Genomic DNA, 22,293 nt, shown 5'->3' on the forward strand with positions numbered 1-22,293 from the left:
CGGCCTAACTTCCCATATATTGTCCGCTTTGGGCCTTACCGCCCTCATGGTTTTGTTCCTGGTGACGCAAGCCCACTTCTGAGCCTGACGCCCAAAACGCGTATAACAAGTTGGCAACCAGCACCACTTATAAGGCCAGCAACACATCTCTCACCCGCCGATGTGGGATCTTACAATGCCAAAGATATGACATGGCATCATTTTCATAAGTCAGATAATGGGGTTATGGTGCACCCATCTGATGGGGAGGCATGGAAGGAGTTTAATCGTGTCCACTTAAGCTTTGCATCAAATCCAAGAAATATTCGGTTAGGGTTATGCACTGATGGGTTTTGTCCATTTGACATGTCTTCAAATACATATTCTTGTTGGCCAGTAATTGTGACTGTTTATAATTTGCTTCCGTGGAAGTGCATGACTAGACCATTCATGTTTTTGACATTGATGATTCCTGGGCCAAAGAATCCGGGTAAAAAGCTTGATGTTTTCCTAAGACCTTTGATTGATGAGTTAAAGAATTTATGGTCTGTTGGTGTTGAAACATATGATGTATATAGAAAGGAAAATTTCCAATTACGGGCAGCTTTGATGTGGACCATTAGTGACTTTCCAAAATATGGCATGTTATCGGGGTGGAGTACTCATGGAAGTCTATCTTGTCCTTATTGTATAGAGCATAACAAGGCTTTTAGATTAAAAAATGGAGGGAAAACTACATTTTTTGATTGTCATCGATGATTCCTACCCATGAACCACCTATATAGATGTCAATTTGATAAGTTTTTGAAAGGAGTAATTGAAAGGCTCCCTCCTTTACCTCGTCCATTTGGTTTGGAAATGTTAAACAAAGTGTCCAAGTATACTGAGGGACATAATGGAGGTTCATCGTATAATGATAAAATTCCTGGCTTTGGTGTTAAACACAATTGGGTGAAGAAGAGCATTTTCTGGGAGCTTCCATATTGGCATACAAATTTGATTCGTCATAATCTTGATATAATGCATATTAAGAAAAATGTCTTTGACAATATTTTTTTATACAGTAATGGATTGTCCTAATAGAAGCAAGGACAATTTAAAGGCTAGGTTGGATATTCAATTGTATTGTCAGAAGCCAAATTTACATTTGCAACAAGATATGAGTGGTTGAGTTTACAAACCTAAAGGCACTTATTGTCTACACAAGAAACAACAACAAGAAGTTTTGTCATGGATGAAGGAATTATCATTTCCTGATGGTTATGCTTCAAGCATTTCAAGATGTGTGAAAGAAGCACAATGTAAGGTTTCGGGGATGAAGAGCCATGATTGTCATTCTTCATTGAAAGACTTCTTCCAACCGCTTTCCGACCTTACTTACCTAGGCCACTGTGGGAGGCATTAACTGAACTGTCCATATTTTTTCGAGATATTTGTTAAACAAATTTAAATGCCCACCATATGGAGTTAATGCAGATGAATATAATTGAAATAATTTGCAAACTTGAAATGATTTTTCCTCCATCCTTCTTTGACTCTATGGAACACTTGACAATACATCTACCTTATGAGGCAAAATTTGGTGGACCAATTCAATATCAATGGATGTATCCATTTGAACGGTATGTTTTCATACTATGTTAATTTTATTCCCTTTTTATTATTAAAAAAAACTAATTGACAAAAATGATATAGGTATATGTTTTATTTGAAGAAGAAAGTAACCAATAAAGCTAAAGTTGAGGGTTCCATATGTGAAGGATACTTGATTGATGAAATTACCAATTTTGCATCTCATTATTTCGGTGATGACGTGTAAACAATTTGGAGTCGAGTTCCACGGAATGATGATGGTGGCCTTAAAAGTGTAGATGGATGTCTTTCTATTTTTTCCTATCCAGGGAAAAAATTATCCAAAAGATTTTATAAAAGGCAATTGTCACATGCTGAAATGCAAATTGCACATAACTATGTGATATTCAATTGTCAAGAACTGAAGCCTTATTTAGAGTAAGTATGAAATATTATTTTGTACTTAATTTATAATAATTTATTATTAACTTTAACATTTTAAAATTTTAGGCAATGTCGTCAAGAGCTAAAGTCACAACAACCACATGCGAGTGATGGTGAAATTGAAAAATTATGCGAAGCGATCTTTCCAAATTGGTTAAAAAATAATGTAAGTATTTTAATAAAATTAATTTATATTTTATGTCAACTAGTTACTTTAAAAATATTAATAATATCATTAAAATCATTATTTCTTATGGAGTTAACCATTATGCTAGGTGGAATACCAATCTAACGGAATTGAAAATCAGATCTTTGGACTTGCTATGGACCCTTCAACTTCAGTGAAATGTTATAATGGGTATTATGTGAATGGTTTTAAATTTCATACTCAAAGTTATGGGCGTTTTAAAAAGACAATGAATAGTGGAGTTTGTGTGAAAGGAAGTTGCTATGATGATAATGAACGTGATTATTATGGAATGCTTAACGAAGTTGTTCGGCTAAAATACTTGGGGAGTAAGTGCAAGTTATTTATGTTTAAATGTAATTGGTATGATACAAAACGAGGGATTAGAGTACATCGTTCGAATGGTTTGGTTGAAATCAAGCATACATCTCAACTACACGGAAATGAAGATTTTGTGTTAGCACAACAATGTCAACAAGTCTACTATACATATCCACCTGGTAATAAATCATCTGAATGGTGGACGATTATTAAGACAACTGCTAGAAGTCGTTATAATGTTGACATGGGTGAATTTATTGAAGATGCTAACAATGTGAGATCATTTGATGTTGATCAATCAGATGAGATTTCTTAACCATGTCGTGTCCTTCCTACTCAAACACTTGATGATCCAAATATAATTGTTGAATTATCTTATTATGAAGAAATCAGTGAACATGAATTGCTTCAACTAGACATAAATTGGGGAAACGAAGATGAAGAAGAAGAAGAAGAAGATGATGATGATGAAGAAGAAGAAGAAGAAGATGATGGTGATGGTGATGGTGAAGAAGAAGAAGATGATGATGAGGATGATTGTTATGGTGGTGATGGTTAGGAGTGATGATAATAATGAGTAGCACATGTTAATTATATTTCGTAGTATATGTAATGAATTATTTTTATTATATGTATGGATGATTTCATATTATTTGACAATGTTTAGGCTTTCAATGTTTTTTCTTTATTATTTTATTCAAGTGTGTGTTATGCATCACATTACATATATCATTTTCATTGACCTTTGAAACCATTTCTAACCATTCAAGTATCAATTTTTAAATTGTGATTCTGATGTTATAGTTTATTTTGTGATTTGTCTTCTTGCTTATAGATGCTGAAACATGAATGAAAGGGTTATTCCTACTCAATGTTTTGATTTATAGGAACAAACATTAAGGTAAGCATACTCATAAATTTTGATTTCTGCTTAATTAATTATTTATCATTGCAAGGAATGCTTAATGAAATTGTCTTGATGTTATTTATATTTTTTTTTTTGTTACAATAATTATTTTATTTGAAGTATAATATTTTTCGAAGTGATGGCTATTAAGTGGACAATCCATACTGATTTTGAACATCATAAACTAGATATTGTTTGTAATGAATTGGGAAAAAAATGAGATTTAACAGTTTGTTTTCATTCTAGTTATGGCAGTCTTTGGAAAAATATCTGTGAATTTTTTGTTCCTGATAGTTTAACTATGAGCTAATTTATTGTTATGCTATATATATTCATACGATAATGTATATATTTTTTCTAGTTTTTAGCATGCCTTGACGAGGATCCATATTAGATTCTAGGAGTGACAGGTCCACTTCAAGGATTGACAGGTTTGCTTCATCCAAATCATTTCAAACTACATCAAGGCATAATAACAAAGGATCCACATTTCATCAACCTGTGTATCAGAACACAAATGAGTATTATATACCTACTTTGGGGAAAACACATCCTCCTTAACATGATTATGGGAGGGTTGAAGCATATCAATATTGTGAGGGCTTTCGTTTCCAAGATTTGCTTCAAACTCAAGGAGGTTTCTCTTGAGATAACCAAGTTGTTTATGGAGGACATAATTTATATAGGAGTTATGGGAGAGTTGATGGTGATGATGATGTGAACATTAGAGATGAAGATGAGGGAGACGATAGTAATGAGAGAGGTGTATATGATGAGAGAGGTGTATGTGATGAGGATCAAGATGGTGTTCCATCATATCATGGTTCAACATCTTCTCCATACAATTATGATCAAAGTGTTAAAAGGAAGGGTTTTGACACACCAATAGATCCAATAACAAGAACTAACTTGTAAAAACTTATTTGTTTAATATAAGTTCAAACTTTTTAAAAACTAACTTATTATATTTTCAGGTATGAAAAAAATTACTTATTATTGTGTGATTATTTGTTTAATATAAGTTTGTTATTATATATTTTCAGGTTCAATAATGCATCGTGTGGACTTGCAATCGGAGATATTTTGAGGTCCAATTTTAAGGGAGCATGGCACTCTTGGGAAAAAGTAGATTCAATGTGTAGGGATGAACTCTTTAAAGAGTTTAAGGTATGAACCAACACTAATTGCCATAATATTCTTTTCAATTTTGATCACTTTAATGTAGCATTATGAAAATTATCAACTGAATAGCTATGACTAATTTGTGTTATAATTTGTTCTTATTTCTTGTTTACTCTTTAATATCATTTAATTTCTTTAGTTATTACATCATCTTGCAAATTCTGAACAAGATAACACAATATATGATTAATTATTTATATAATTTGAAATTTGATGCACTCTTTTTACTTGGTGTGTGTATATATATATATATATATATATATATATATATATATTATTTGGTAGAAAAAAATATTCCTTTCCTGAGAAAGATGAGTCGATTGTTCGTAATATTTGGGAAGATAAGGCTAGGATAGCTTTGAATCAACAATTGACACGAGCTCGTAAGAAAGCCATGTCAAAAGAAAACACTACAAATATTATAGATTGCCTTGATAAAGGTCCTACCTGGATAAACAATGATGACTGGAATCAAATGATCAAAGATGTTTGGTCCACCCTTGAATTTCAAAGGAGGTTTGAATCTGCTAGGAGGAATCGATTAACCAAAACAGATGGCAAAATAAGCACTCATTCTGGAGGAAGAGTGTCATTTGCATCATATCGAGCTAACATGGTAATGATTATTTTTTTTATGCTTAAGATAATAAATTAAAATTTGTAAATTTATCTTTTATAATATTTATTAATCTTGAAAGCAAGAGGAAGCTGGTGGAAAAGAACCTCCATGGGGTGATGTCTTTTCAGCTTTGCATCAAAGTACTAAGCAGTCTGGTAGCTTCGTCGACAACAAGTCTAAAAAAGTGGTTGTATGTATTTTTATTTGATTATTTCTTAATATAACTTAAGTATTATTTAACATTCAAATGAATTTATTGTTGCATGTATTTTATTTGTAGGAAAATTATAAAATGGAGATGATTTCAAAGTATGGAACTAATTGGAAAAATCATCCTTCATTTGATGGAGCAGCTTGGTGTGTGGCTTCGGGAGGAGTTACAAAGGGTAGGGTATATGGTGCACCTCGTATGCCAAAATCTATAGTTAGTACAAGCTCTTCATCACATTCCTACTCGGTGAAGTCATCATATCCCAGTACATCGTATCAAGCATTGCAAAAGGAGATAAAGGATAAAGAAGAGGAGATAAAGAAAAAAAATGATTTTATTCTTGAAATGAAACAATAGATGGATTCCATGAAAGAATATCTTGTGAACAATCTTGGATACCGTGGTGGGACATCAAATATTGACCAAGGTATGCCACCACCTTTGACTCCATCAATACCGCCACCTATGGCTCCTCAGATAATGACATCTATGGTTCCCACATCTCAACCAATTTTTCGACCTACACCTCGACCTTTATATCCTGATCAATCTTGTGTCGATCCACAATATCATGGTTCGTCTTCGCAACCAGCACCATGATTGGATCTTTTGTTGTTTTTTTTTGTTGTATTTGAACTTAATTGTATTAATGCAAGTTTAACTAAATTTTTATAATATGAATATTATTTTTATTCTATTTTTTATTAATGATACAATTATTTTTAATATTAATTTATGTTGGTTATATATATTCTACAACTTTAAAAATATACATAAATAATTAATTAAATAAATTAAAAGTCATTTTAATAAATAAATAAAAATTAATTTAATAAAAAATAATATAATCACCAATGGATTCTCCGTTGGTGATCATAAATAATGCATCAATCAGCAACGGAGAATCCGTTGCTGATTCACAAAACTAGCAACGGATTTATTCATTGCTAAAATAAGCAATGGAGAATCCGTTGCTAATTTTGCAACGAAAAATCCGTTGCTGCCAAATCAGCAACGGATTTATCCGTTGCTAAAAAATCAGCAACGACAAATCTGCATCCGATTTTTTCCGTTGCTGATTCCGTTGCTAAATTTTTTTAGCAACGGATTTTAGTATTATTTGCAACGGAGTGGTCTGTTTCTAATTACTACATTTTTTAGTAGTGTTGGACCATGTCAAGTGACAACCAGAATAGTTTAAGTATGTTAGCCCAAGGTCAGAGCAACACTACCTGAAATCAGCAGTTTCATAATTGGACACAGGTTCCCCATGATGCTTGTCTACTTGAGTAAGAAGAGAGTTGAAATCCCCTAGAATGAGCCAAGGGGAATTAGGACTCTAGTTCCTCAAATCAACCCAAAGAGTTCTCCTAGCAATGACAATGTTAAACCCATAGACAAAAGAAGCATAAAATCTGAACTGATGAACCAAGCTATATATTAGAACATGAAGGCCTTGAGCTGAAAAATCAAACAAATCAACATGAACCATATCAGGGTTCCAGAAGACCACAATTCTAGCTGTTGAGGCCACAGCTGCATTGGACAAAACCTTCCATTTGTTTAGCTGAAGTTGCTGCATCAAAGTCACTTTAGATGAAACCAACTTGGTCTCCAAAAGACCACAAACATCAAATTTGTTCTTTCACATGAGGTTGGCAACCTCATGTTGCTTTAGAGGGCTGTTTAACCCTCTGACATTCCAATTGTGAATTAACATAAAGAAGAGGGGGTGGTAAGTAACCCCTCAGCCCTGCTAGATACACCACCAGTGTGTTGCTGAGCCCTTCTCCTTACGGGCATACCAGTTGATAGATGAGTGATGACCTGATGTCCATGAAACCACAGATTTGCCCTTGTCAGTCCTATGGCCAGCTAAAACTTTAGGGGCTGGTGCAGAGAGGTGGCGGGCAACAGGAAGTGGTGGAGTAGGCTGACGTTCCCTGTGAACCATATAAGGATTATCTTGGGCAAGGCAAAAGTCAACATGAGGAGACCCAGAAGAAGTCTTTGAGAGGGAAGGCTTGCACTTAGCTTTTTTGTTCCGAACAAGTTTCCAATCACCAAAATTATGCGTAGCAGCTTCGCTCGCAGAAACAAGCTCAGCTTCAATCAACAGAAGTAGGTCCACAGTCAGCAGGCAGGTTTGCCTTTGGACATTCAACTACAAAAGTGCATCCTTGAGGTCCCAAATGGTTGAAAACACTATTTCTGCCTTTAAAGATAGGAGCAACAGAGTCATGGGCCCGCTGTGTGCTTGGAACATTGGAAGGCTAAGATTTAGTGCAAGTTGAGGTAATGTGACCAAGAGTCCTGCAATGCTTACAAAATCGTGGTAGGGTATCATAAACAAATTGCTAATAAAAGATATTGCCATTAGGCAAAGAAACTTCAATGGAGTAAGGTAGATTACAGAGTAAGTTAACTTCCACTAACACCCTGGCATATGATAGTCTGGACATGGAAGAAGTGAGCATGTCACTTTGAACAGGTTTACTAAGGACACTACAATCTTAGATAAACATTTGAGAGACCAGCACTTGAGAACAAGGTTAGGGAATTTGACCCAAACTGGAACAGTGTGCATATCAGAAGAAGAGAAGTCAAAGTATTTTGGCATTACCTTGAGAATTAGGGGTCTGTCGTAGACTAGATAAGGGCCACCAGAGAGGACATTCAATTTGTCTTCTTCATTAGCAAATTGGAAAATCAACCAACCAAATTCATGAATAGTCAAGGATGCCTCACAATGCCAAGAGTTAATAATGAGATTCTACAAGGCTTTAAAGCTGGGTGAACGACCAGCAATATAGCCAACAAGGGTCATCTTCCAAAGGTTGTATTTAGTGTCTAAATCATCATTTATCAAATTACAACCTCGAGTTTCAGTAAAAGCAAAGTAATGGATGAGCCTGGAGCAACTAGCAATACTGCGATTAGAGGCGAAAATATTACACCAGTTATTAGGTGGAGGCTTAGAAGGAGAAGGAGTTTAACTTACTGTAGCATCCAAAGGGACAGTCCCCTCAACAGGAGCAACGAGAGGTGACGTGGCACACACAGGAGAAGCAACAGGAGCTGCCCGAGTACCTACAAGGGAAGCAACAGGGATTGACTAAGCACTTGCAGGGGGAGCAACAGTGGTGGAGGGGGTCTCAAACACTAGAGAGGTGAAAAATTTAGAGCCACCTATATAATCCTCATAAGAAGAGTCAAAATCCACTTCCTCATCATCAAGATCGTAATTATCAGAATAGTCCTCCACAAAGACATGGTGGATACTAAGGGACGGATCAACATGAAGCTGAGGTAGAGAGCCACGTGACGAGAAGGGAACATGGTGATTGAGACTAGAAATCTCAAGGCCAAAGACAACAGGCGGGCTTTGATTTGAATTTCAAATTGGGGGAACAGTAGCATGAACAGTACAAGACACAGACGGGGCTGTTAAAGCTACAACAGTGCGTTCATTGACAAACTGAGAATCAGCCAGCAACTTTTCTTGTTTCAACTGAGATTTAGTGGGCCCAGCCTTCTTCTTTTTGTTAGCCATAATTAGGAAGAAGCCAAGATTCAACATATGGAAGAAACTAAGAGTGCAAACAGTGGTAGGAGTGTTGAAGATCATCAGCCTTAATCACATCCTTTCCATATATACACAACCCTAATCACAGCACAATCATATCTAATTCCTTCCTTTCCTCTTGCTCATAATAATGTAATAACGTTACCTTCCTTTTCTCATGTAATACGTTACATACTGGATGTATATAAATACAAGTGCACTCACCACCAAATTAGTGTGGCAGATTTCAAACATTCTCATGGTATCAGAGCTTTCATTGGATTAACATCCCACAATCCTAATGGCCTCCAGTTCATCCGATTCTTCTCCCACCCTTCTTCCTTTCAACACCATGATTCACATGGTTACAATCAAGCTATCCTCCTCCAACTATCTTATATGGAAGAATCAGCTTCTTCCTCTTCTTGACAGCCAAGGTCTGTTGGGTCATGTGGATGGCACCCTTATACCGCCACCACCATTTGATCCTCCCACCTCTCAAACACCAAACAACAGTCACCTAGCATGGAAAGCAACTAACCAACATCTCCTCAGCCTTCTCCTCTCCTCTCTCACAAAGGAGGCAATGGCTAAAGTTGTCGGCCTCTCCACATCTCATGAGGTCAGGACAGCCTTGGAAAGCACCTTCAGCCATCGCTCCAAGGCTTGTGAGATTCATCTCAAAGATGACCTTCAATTGATGAAGCAGGGCACCCGTCCAGTCACTGCCTATGCCCGTGCATTCAAGGTTTTATGCGACCAACTTCATGCAATCGGTCGCCTAGTTGATGAAACCAACAAAGTGCACTAGTTTCTTTGTGGTCTCGGGCCAGATTTCTCCACTTTCTCAACTGCCCATATGGCACAAACTCTTCTCCCCTGTTTCTCTGATCTTGTCTCTAAAGCTGAGAGTTTTGAAATTTTTCAAAAATCTATGGAGACCTTAACGCCTCCAGTTGCAGCATTCACTACCAACAGAAGCTCTTCTCATCGTGGAAGCAGCTCCTTTCGCCAAAATCATGGTCGTGGATACGGGTCCAGTAGCAGCTCTCTTCTCATTCTGGACAGAGCCGTACTCACACCAACCAAGGTCACCGTCCACCACGCTGCCAGATCTACCGACTGGAGGGACATTATGCTGATCGCTGTAAGCAGTACTATGACCAGCATGAATCCACAACATTCCTTGCTGAATCTGATTGGCTTTTGGATATAGGGGCTTCAGCTCACATGACTCTAGATAATTCCATATTGGAGCGGTCCACAGCTTACATGGGTAAGGAACGTGTAATTGTAGGGAATGGTGCGTCCCTACCCATTACTCACACAGGCAATATTTCCCATTCCCTAGATCTCAAATTATTAGATGTTTTGGTTGTTCCTCACCTTACTAAAAATCTTTTGTCCATCAATAAACTCACAAATGATTTTCCTTTATCAGTTACCTTTGCTAATAATTTTGTCACTGTTCAGAATTGCCTAACGGGAAAGGTGGTGGCAACTGGTAGACGTGATAGAGGCTTATATTTGCTAGAGCGCGGCAATTCTGCATTTATTTCTATCCTTAAAAATAAATCTCTTCATGCTTCATATGATTTATGACATGCACGCCTTGGATATGTGAATCATTCTATTCTTGCTTTATTAAATAAAAAAGGACAACTTCATCTCACCTCTTTATTGCCATCTCCTAAATTATGTGACACATGTCAACTTGCAAAAAATCATCGTTTGCCTTATACTCGTAATGAACACAAGTCATCAAATGTGTTAGATCTAATTCACTATGACATAAGGGTCCTTCAACTATAAAATCTAATTTGGGCCATAATTATTATGTTTTGTTTATTGATGATTATTCTTGCTTTACTTGACTTTATCCTTTGAAATTAAAATCTGATTTCTATGATACCTTTATTCAATTTCAAAAATTTATTGAAATCAATATTCTTCTCGCCATTAAATTTTTCAAAGTGACGATGGTGGCAGAATTTACAAGCAATTGGCTTCAAAACTCACCTACATACCTCGGGTATCCATCATCAGTTATCTTGCCCATATACTCCTGCCCAAAATGGTCGCGCTAAAAGAAAACATCGTCATGTGACTGAAACTGGTTTGGTTCTTCTTTTCCATTCTCACACTTCTCCTCGCTTCTGGGTTGATGTCTTTAGCACTGCAGCCTACATCATCAACCGATTACCCGCACCGCTTCTCGAAGGTAAGTCCCCCTTTGAACTTATATATGGTTCTCCTCCCAATTATGATAATTTTCATCCTTTTGGTTGTCGTGTATATCCATGTTTACGTGATTATATGCCAAATAAATTTTCCCCTCGAAGTATTCCTTGTATTTTTTTTAGGCTACATCACTTCTTATAAAGGGTTCCATTGTCTTAACCCTTCTACATCTAGAATATATATCACTCGACATGCTCAATTTGATGAAAATTACTTTCCCTCTCTAGATACCTCTAAAGCTCAATCCAGTCTTCCCTTCAATTTTCCAATATTTTGGAACCAACCCCTCCCTATCCAAACATGCATGCTTCTTCCCCAACGCCACATTCCTAGCAAATTACACAGTCCGGATCTAACTCGTGTGTTCTTTGTACTGATCCTGTGAATGAGCCTATGCAGATGGACAATTCTATTGTAGGTTCTTCTCCGCAGCACTCGGACCCTAGTTCAACTTCCCTTGCACCCATTGAATCGGTTCCTCCTCTTGTAGTTGCTGTCTCTCAAATGAGTTCTCATCTTATGCTCACACGATCCAAAGCTGGAATTTTTAAAACTCGGCACTTAGCAAATCTTGTTTTTTTTGGATCCTCTGGTCTTCTCTTAGCTATTTTGGCATCTGTTGAACCAAAAGGATTCAAATTTGCTGCTAAGAATCCTTCTTAGCTCCCCGCTATAGATGAAAAAGTTTAGGTTTTGCAAAATAATCACACTTGGAATTTGGTCCCTCGACTAGCCGACACCAACATTGTGGGTTCTAAATAGGTGTTTCGGACCAAATATTTGCCTGATAGTTCCATCGATCACCTTAAAGCTCACCTTGTTGCCAAAGGCTATACACAAATACCTGGTCTTGACTACATCGACACTTTTAGCCCGGTTATAAAGGCTACCATTGTTCTCAAACATTCTCAAGGAGATTGGGAACACGAGGGAAAAGCTTCATTCAGAAGGTGAGCATCTCTCTCTAATTTTCTCTCTATATCTCACATAACTACTGAGAGCTCTTTCTTTTTTTGGTCAAATCTTAGAATTATATAGATCAAAAAATCAAACTAGTTGAAAAACTAGCAAGCCAAAAATACATCTGTATAGAACAAGCCAATGGGAACTGGGAGCAAGCTTCTAGCAAGCACAAAGAAAAATATAACCTAAAGAAACATGCCATCGGTTATTTTAGGAACCTAGAGACCAGGTGCCAAGGATAACCGAAGGAATTAGAAGCCAACCACAAACCAACTACACAAACCACCAACACATAAATGCTTAACTACATTTACACTAAAAGCCAGCAACCATAAGCTAGAAGCCACAAACCATCCAAGGACAAAAGCAGGCGGGCCCAAGAGCAAAATGAATCACGTAAAGCCAATATGCATGTACCATGCATTCACATAGCAGCGATTCTCAAGGAGAAAACCAATAACAAAGAACACAATGGGGGAAGTTGGACAAAATAGGGGCCCTAACAGCAAGCATCAGCATGTAAAAATACATACACGTCTAAGACTTCTCCATGCATTGCCAAACTGAGAGATCTGTCTTTTTTTTTATCAAATGTAAGAATTGTATAGATCAAAAACAAGTTGGAGACCAACAGTACATAATTACAGACAACAACAATCAAGAAGAACATTCTCCCTTGAATGAAAGGGAACATACTCCCTTGAACAAAACCAAAGACGAACATCAATACAACATACGTAACAAAAGATCAAGGGAACAAACTTCCTTGAACAGACTAAAAACAATTAAACTCAGCGCTGCCAGTAATGGCGAGGACAGCAAGGAGCCAAATACTATATAAGCCATGCTTGATAATCCAGCCACACAAAACAGAAATAATTGAAGGAGCAGAACCCGAACGCAAAGCCCATAGAAAAAAGTTGAGGAACCATGAGCCTTCATAAACCAAAACCAGCAGCTACTTCCAAAGGAGTAACAATAAGTAAACTCTGAGAAGGGTGACTGCGGCAATACAAGACAAGCAAACCACCGTTGACCATTTTGGCTATCAGCCATCCCCTGCAGGTTGGGATGTAAGGGAAGGGAAGGCCCTTCTACTATCAGAAATATTTGTCTGATTATGATATTTCCTATTTTGCTTGACCAATTCCTCCAAGGGAGGGCCATCATTTGGAATACCTTCTCCCAAGTAAGAGGTAGTCCCTGAATCCACATTTGCACCAACTAATGCCCCTGCACCTAGGGAACCAACCACATCAGCACAGACAGAGGGAGCTAGTTTTGTACATGGATGCACATCAAACACTGCTTCAATAACAATGACTTCCTTCCCTTTAGGGGTGCCATGAGTGTGTTTATTTGATTTCTACCTAGACTCCACTTAAATCCAACCTTCAGAAGCAACACAAGGGGCCAGTTCATTATCTACAATAACTGTATCTATGGAATCCGTAGAAGTGTAGGTAATTCCGACCGGTGATGTTCTGATTGTTGCTCATTGGAGGCTAAGCACACTGACACATATTTAACGTGGTTCAGCAAACCACCTACATCCATAGGAGAAGCCATTTCATTATATAGGGAGAGAACAAGATTTACATCAATAGAGGAGAATGAATTATCCACTCTGTAGCAACTATCAACCTCACTCTATTTCTCTCTTCTTAGTGCTGCAATAGCAGCTACTGCTGGCTACCCTTGGCAACCCACTCTCTTCTATATTTCTCACATCTTTGGCTACACTTCTCTCTCTCTCTGCTGCTCTTTCTCGGTGCCTATTTATAAGCAAGAATGGTGCCACCAACTTCAGCTCTTCTTCAACAATGGTGGCTGCCAGCTCTAGCTTATCTTCAACAATGGTGGCTACCAACCTTTGACATTTAGGAAGGTTGCACATGGTTGGTGTAGCTCTAGCTCCAGCTACTGTATTTGTTAATGGACGGTGTCATCCATTAATGGTTGCTGCACATTAATGGCAACAAACCCAACAATCACCCCCTTTGCCATTCATGTAGGGCAACTATCTGCTTGCTTCTTTAGCACATGCTTGCATTCTGCAGCTCTTCTAAGCTTACCATTCTAAGAGCATCTTTGGCCAGGTTTACATGGTACTTGCCAAACCTTTCAATTACTAGAGTTACCAATGCACCTCTTTGCTCACTCCAAAGGATCACTTCAACCAGATGGTTTGTCATATCTCATCTGAAGAGTGTTAACGCTTATCTCTAGGACACAACATTCCCCTTTGAGCATATCAACCATGCTCGGTCCAAAATGATTTTTCAAGCCTCACACCAAGGCTTACAACACCCCCTCAAACAGAAATTTCTATTTCCAAGTGTGACAGTCATTATTTGAGTATTTCAACATGATCACAAGCTCACCACTCTCCCAAGAGTCTACTCATCCAGGAGTTGCGTCTGCCCTCTGTTCCACCCTAGGAACCACGCCTTACTTCTCTGTGAGTCTCCCATTCTTAGTCTCAAGGGTCTAGGTAGCTCTCCACCTTTAACCATGGGGGCAGCCCATTAAGATTGATCCCTATCTGTCTTTGTCGCACGTGTGCGGCGTCGCAGTGAAAATGGTTCCACTTTAAATATAAAATGTAAATATCTATCTGGAAAATATAGGGAGACAAGAAATTCTTGTCTTTTATCGGTGGAAAACGAAATGGGAGTCGCCACCTAGTATTTTGGTCACTAGAAACCCTAACTGGTCTTAGAGATCGGGTACGGGGACTGATTACGTAAAGGGAACGTATTGGCACCCAAATACACCTTACCTAAGGTAAGCTGCATTGTTTGATTGTTTGATAAAAAGCTAATATGTTATCCTATTTTAATTGTTGCTCTATTTATGGTTTAAGAAAATTCCTCCTTAATAAGGAGGTCCTTAGCTTATCGGGTAAAATCATAATCGTTATAACGTCTATATAAAAAATTATATCTTTAATATCAGGAATACGTTTTACGTATAAATTCGTAATCCCAAATACTTAAAGAAAACAAAAAGATTTTTTAGAATTTTGAATTATTTGCCTAGTTCTCGTGGTTCTAACAAACTTGTTATTAAAGCCAAAGCGCATGCTAATACATATATTTTTGAAATTTCTTTTGTTGTATGAAAATATGATGTGATGATTTTTTTTCTATTTTGGAGAGACTAGGCTGTATGCATTAAAACAAAAACATTTTTTTTTGTTTATTTTTATATTTTTTGATGTTTTGATGAAAATCGAGTATTTTAATACTGGATTTGTATCTTTACGGTATAAAAATACAAACCAGTATTAAGCAATTTTGATAAAAATATGCAGGAAAATCAACAAAATTTTTAAGGATTTTTCAGAATTTTTTTTTATATAAATCTATATATTTAAATAATATAAAAAACATTATAATAAATAATATATAATATTAGGTGGGTTGGGCTGGGTCTGCCCAACTAACTAGGTCGGACTCAGCCCCAAAAGGGTGGGCCGAGATTTCACTTTTTAGTCTAGGCCAGACCCGGCCCAGACAGCAAGGCTGGGCCAGAATCGGCCTTGCCCAGAAACAAAAACTATCAACGCTGGGCCAGAATCAGCCTGGCCCAGCAACAAAACTGACGGGGGGAATTATTTTCCCCCCACCCTCCTGCATGCAAAATTTGTTCTGCATGCAGGAGGGAACATGGCCAATGAAAGAAAACAATGAGGGGGGAAGAAGGGTTACCTGGCGTGAAGGAGGCGGTGCGTTGCTGGTCTGGCTGCTTAGCTGGCAGTGCTGCGGTGGAGGCCAATTGCGGTGTCGTGGTTCATGGACGGCGGCTCTGAACAATATTGTTACTGTTTCAAGCGGTGGAGAAAGAGGCTCCTGCTCTTCCCTTCTCCTCCGTTCTCCTCCTCTTCTTCTACTGCGTTTCCTTTCCCTTTGGTTCTGATTTAGCTGATGTTTCTTTCGAAGACCCGACCTTGTTCGGTCACGGTCCACTCTCCTTTACCTCTCACTTTCCTTTATCATGTTGCATTACGTAGGCAGCTTTTGGGAATGACATGCTAAGGGGAGGGATTTCTAGCTTTTCTTCTTCAAGCTCTCTTCCTTTAATTCTAGCTATTCTTCTTTCCTTTCTCCGACCAGCAGCCCACCAATGATCCTCCTTGTTAGGTTTATACCCTAGCCCAAATCTTTGATTAGCACTTTTCATCTTTGCTGGATTAACCCCTTCTGGTACCCCCATGATAGGGTTATACTAAAATGGGATCCTGCGCTCCAAAAAGCATTGAGTTGCCATCCTTGATGCTTTTAAGATCCTTGGCCTTCTCAATACTGTGTTCTCCACCACCCAATCAGTGTTCACAATCTCAAAAGCATGGATATTGTTATCTTTGCAATCATCTGCTTCGATAAAAGGTACAACCACATTCTTTATCATGGATATTGTCTTCTTAGCCTTGACAGTTATCAACATCCCATTCATGATATACTTCAGGCATTGGTGCAATGATGAAGCTATGGCCCCCACTACATGAATCCAAGGTCTTCCCAACAACATACTATAGGAAGGGTGGATATCCATAACTTGAAGTGTCACTAGGAACATTTGTGGTCCCACATATAGCTCCACTTCTAAAGTCCCAATTATTGGCCTAGGTGAGCCATTATATGCTCTAGCCATCATAGTACTTGGCTTCATATGAGATTCATCGATTGGCATTTCCTTCAGAATGTGCTTTGGCAACACGTTAAGGGTCGAGCCATTATCGATGAGTACTTTTCCTATGAGGCAGACCTTGCACCTAACCATAATGTATAAAGGCTTGTTATGTCCGGTACCTTCAGCATCAAGCTCATCATCCGCGAATTATAGGTAATTAGTTGCGTGGATCCTCCCCACAAGATGCTCCATGGTTTTATGTTCAATGTCTTGGGGTACATACGCCTCATTCAATACCTTTTGCAAGGTGTTTCGATGCGGCTCAGAGCTGAGTATCAAGGACATAAGAGAGATTCTAGATGGAGTCTTTTTTAGTTGATCTACTATGCAATATTCGCTATGCTTGATCAACTTCAAGAATTCATTCAACTCCTCTTCCGTTACTAGCTTATTAACTTCTAGTGCTTTGTCTAGATCTACCACTTCTTTGCCTTTTTCTTTTCTCAACTCCTCAGGCAAAAATCAACGACCACTCTGAGTCAAACCACTTATCTCAGTCTGGAACAAAGAAAGAGGAGCTCGAACGTTGGAGGCATAACCATAATTATAAGGCATGGCATTGTGATTCCCCTTTGTGCAGGAAGGTTTAACCAAGATTAGCCTTGGTGGCCCATTAACTGTTTGTTGGACCCTACATACTCCTGTCATCTCATCTTGACCTTCCATCATACTTACCTCACCCCTGCTCTCCATGGGTTCAATCCTTAATTCTCTCATTTTCAGCATTTTTGCAATCTTTTTGCAAAACTCGATGCAATCCTCAATATGATGTCCATCTCTTTCATGTAACTCACAGTAATCACATCCCTTCAAATGGCTTTCCATATTTGTCTCTAAAAATCCTGATTGTACCAACATGTTGTACAACTTCTTCATGGACACCTTCAACACCTTGCATTGATTTCCAACTTCTATCATGCCTACTCAACTACTACTTGGGGCATGTTTAGGCAACGGGTTACATTGGGCTTGTCTTCAAAGGATACCCATCCTATCTTAATAAGCTCCAACAACCTCTTTTTGAAAGCATAGCAGGTTTCAATCCCATGCCCGGGGATTACCAGCATGGTACTCGCAAGTCAACTCGGGCTTGTACCAAATTAGGAATGGTGGTTGCAGTGGTAGTGTAGGGATAGGAGCTATGTGTCCAATGCTCAATAGCTTGGCATACATGTCCTTCAAAGACATGGATAATGGCGGCAGTTGTTCTGAAGTGTATACTGTATTTGGTTTTTTGTAGTGGTTTTGGTTGTTTGACTGGTTATTTGTTTGATTAAGGGGAAAAGGTTGGCTAAAGTTCATGTGGGAGAATTGGGAGGTAGGTACTTATTGGTTATGGGAATCTACTCTCTTGCCCTTGTATCCACCTTCCAAGTTGCTAATATCACCTTCCCTCTTTCTTCCAATAAAACCCTTCTTCTCCAACGGCTCAGCTATACGCCCAGCTTTAATCCCTTGCTCTATCCTTTCAGCTATGCGCACTGCATCGTAGAAATGCTAAGAGGAGCTACCCATTAAATGCTCATAATAAGGTGCCTTGAAGGTATTGGCAAACAAGGTCACCATTTCTGTTTCTATCAAAGGGGGTTGGACATGCATTGCCTCATCCCTCGACCTTTATGAATAGGCCCTTACCGACTCTTAGCTACTTTTCTCCATTAACATTAGACTTGTTCGATCAGGAGCGATTTCCATGTTAAACTTAAACTGCTTAAGGAAAGCGTCCACCAAGTCTCTCCAGCTCCTGATCCTAACACTATCTAACCTCATGTACCAGCTTAAAACGGATCCTGCGAGGCTATCTTGAAAGAAATGGATTAGCAATTTATCATCGCGGATTACTTCTGCCATTTTATTGCAGTAGGATCGAAGGTAAGTGTTTGGGCATTCCAAACCCATGTACTTAATGAACTCTGGTATCCTAAAATCTTTTGGCACCACGATATTTGGTACCAGACACACTTCGGCTGCTCGAATAGGGTCAAACCAGTCATAACCCTCAACTGCCCTTAATCTTTCTTCCAAGGCAAATAGCTTGTCCTAGTCCATCAAATTGGGAGACCTATTATCCGGGGTTCCCTCTGTTATTAAGTCAACAGTAATTGGAGCATGAGTTGGCTGGATAGGGGTGATATGCATAAAATGTTGTTCATTAGCCGAGTTTGCCCCCTGGTTTTGAGATACTTGAGGGATGTGAGCTGCTGGCGCTCCTTCAGGCGGTTGTGCTGATGTTCCCTCCCCATTCTTAGCTCTTAGAAGTTGCTCAAGTAGGTCGGTCAGTCGAGCAACTTTGTTTTTTATGAATTCCAACTCGGTCTGATAATGCAATTCTAAATGAGCTCATTCTTCGTTCTCCATCCTCGATTTGTACCGGGTGTGGTGGATTTTGGATGTGGGACCTATGTTTCACGATCTGGAATGCATATGATAAATTAAAAACAAGATGCATGATGAAAATATGGTGCACATGTGATGTGAAAGAAAATTTTTAGAGTTGATTCATGACTTTCGTAATCCTTTAGGCAAGATTTCTAAGTCGACCTGATTGCTGTAAAGGAGGTTTTGCCAAGTTCTTATCATAATAGCTTACCAAAACACATTAGAAAGAAAAATAGGTCATGGCCTTCTTATAAATAGAAGTCGCTCATACAAAACGATAACAGAAAAAGGGCCTTATACATTACTACCCTTAAAAGGCATTTCCTCTATTAGCTAAGTCCCCAATAAAAGAAGTGATGGCCCCCATGTATTCTCGATACTTTGAAGCATCATTTCCAACTTGGGTGGCTTGTTGTTGCAACCTTTCCGCATAGCAGGTTGCTTGCTCGACCTGCTTTGTCATATGCCTTATCTTATCATGGAAGATGGTGTTATCTGTGATTATCACTTCGTTGTTGGCTCCTAAGGCTTCATTACTTCTTTCCAACACTCGAACCATATCCTCCGACCGTGCCAACTTATCCCTTACCCTCTATAGTTCTTCCTTTTCAATGTCCAGCTCGGCTATTTTGGAGTTAATTTGAACTGCAAAGCTATCCATGTAGTCTTGACATTCTTGACGCTCTTGCTTAGCCTTACTCAACTCCTCTTCCATCTCGAAGTAATGGCTTCTTAACTCCCTCAACTCTTCTTCTCGTATCTCGATCTCGGATTGTAAAGCCATCATCCTTCCTTTCGAAGACTTAGCTCTCTTCTGGTAATCTCTCATATCAGACTCAGCGGCCTTTCTTGCACTTCTCTCTTCCTCAAGTTGCACCATATATTGAGCTCTGATCCTTCTTTCCTCTTCTATGTCGAGCTGGGCTAGCCGATTCTTCTCATTTTCAGCTTCTACTTTCTTTAAAAGAATGCCCCTTCCCTTCTTTAAGGAATCCATCACCTCTTTATCAACATTCATCTTGCCTTTTGTTGATCTCTTAACCTTAGCCAACTCTTTTTCTATGAGCCCATTCTTTTTAACCAGCTCATCATATTCGGTTATTCGATTCCTTAACTCTGCTTGGACCCCTTTTGCTATTTCTTCAGCTACCTCAGCCTTTTTCTGCCATTCCTTTAAAGATGTTAAATACTTATCCTCCTTTTCTAACCGCTGGTTCAAGTAAACCCTCATCGTATTTTCTTCCTCTAACTGACTTTCTAATAGTTATTGATGCCCTTTACTTTTGTTGAGATCAATTATGCATCGTTCTAGCTGCTTTCTTAACTCTTCCTCATTATCAGTCCTTTTCCTTTTTGGTTGCTCTATCGTCATTCTGGATGTTTTTGTGTTGAGGAATCCCTCACTTTAGAAAGCTCTTTATTCCTCCAAACTGCATAATTCTGGCTGAATGATGTTTCAAAATTGCTCCCTTCTTCCCTTTTTACCATCAGGGGTCTTTCCCAATCTTGTCGAATAAGCTCCATCTCTTCGAGAAATGGTTGGTGCTTGAATAAACTGTTGAAATCAGCTAAACCCAGAGTTCTTGGTATGTACTGCATTCCACCTAACTACCTTGTTATAAGGGCAGGTGCATAACTGATGTAACCGGTTACACCTATCAAAGAAACCTATATCTTGCTTCCACAACTCATTGTGCAGATGGCGTTGTTCATCCATGGTTCTTTCCATTTGAAGTTACTCCTTGGCAATGCTGCATATTTATCTATCCATGCTTTCTCATCCCAGTTCTTCCAAGTCTCATCTATGGTAACCTTTAACGGTCGCAGGTCAAACCACCAAAAGCTGTTAAAGATGTCCCTTGGTGTTTCGATATGACTGATAATCCATAAATACAACATAGGGATGCAACATCTCATGGCTCCTTTTCCATATGTCCTATAGTGGTTGAGTGATAACATGGTTTCTTCCAAAATGACTGAAGAGGGATTGATTCGGTCATTCTCGTATTCTATGAAGACACTTGCTACTTCTAAACTGATGACTCCGATTTCAGAAGGGAATAATAATAGTCCAAAGATGGCGAAGCCTACCAACCTGTATCGTTCATCTCTTAACTTGTCTTCTTCAACATTTTTCTTCATTCGAGCTTCAATGACCTTCCATTTAAAACCCCCCTCGGTGCCTCTACATTGGTTGATCTTTCCTAGGCCTAATAAACTGACTACCTCCAAAGCTGTGTCCTCAAATCTTCGCCTGTGGTAGATCTTGTGGCTGTTGTTTGGAAAATCTAAAATCCTCTCACATTCCTCTAAGGTCAGTGTCATATCGATGTTCTTGAAGGTAAAACACCTATAACTAGGATCCCAAAAATTCAGTAGGGCTTTGATTGTTGTTGCTTGTATGGGCAACCTCATTAGTTGTGCAATTCTTCCATATCGTCTTTCAAAAAGAGTCTCATCAACATATTCCATGATAGACAATAACTTCCCCAAGTCATTTACCATGTGATTTATCTTGATAATGTAAGGTAACCCACTAGCATTGATTCTTGGACATTTTCCTTCAGCTACCTGAGCCAACTCAGATTCTTGCCCAAATTCTTGGAAAGAAAGGTACTTAGTCATGATTTCAGCTCAAAACCTAGATTGATGAATTTAACATTATTAATCATGATGCAAATGAGAGTAAGATATATAACCTAAGGACAAGCTCTATTTATTAAGTGAGAGTGGGTAGGTTTTCTATCTAGTCTTAAAGGGTCTCATATCTGCCCAGTAATGTTTTTTGTAAAGACAGTATGAGGGAGTTGCAAGGAACAGTTAAGGCACGTATGCCCACCATTGCCAAGGAGGCACTCAGATATGAGTTGGGTGTTTCACGCATCTGAACCCTGACCAATAGTCTTAGGGCAAATCGCTAATTCCCCACTTAACTTAAGGCTGGTGTGTGCTTTCTCAAAATCAAAGTAAGTGATGTATGAGATAGTTTTATACAATGCATGAACAATATGCGTAAAAAAATAACAAG

The 22,293-nt window shown here is 38.6% G+C and overlaps 1 pseudogene; it reads left to right on the forward strand.

The window, feature by feature from the left end:
• Nucleotides 1–225: 225 nt before the first annotated feature.
• Nucleotides 226–22,293, forward strand: part of LOC140955891 (uncharacterized) — a 200,426-nt pseudogene continuing 178,358 nt past the window's right edge.

This window comes from Populus alba, chromosome 8, assembly GCF_005239225.2.
Source record: "Populus alba chromosome 8, ASM523922v2, whole genome shotgun sequence".
NCBI lineage: Eukaryota > Viridiplantae > Streptophyta > Magnoliopsida > Malpighiales > Salicaceae > Populus > Populus alba.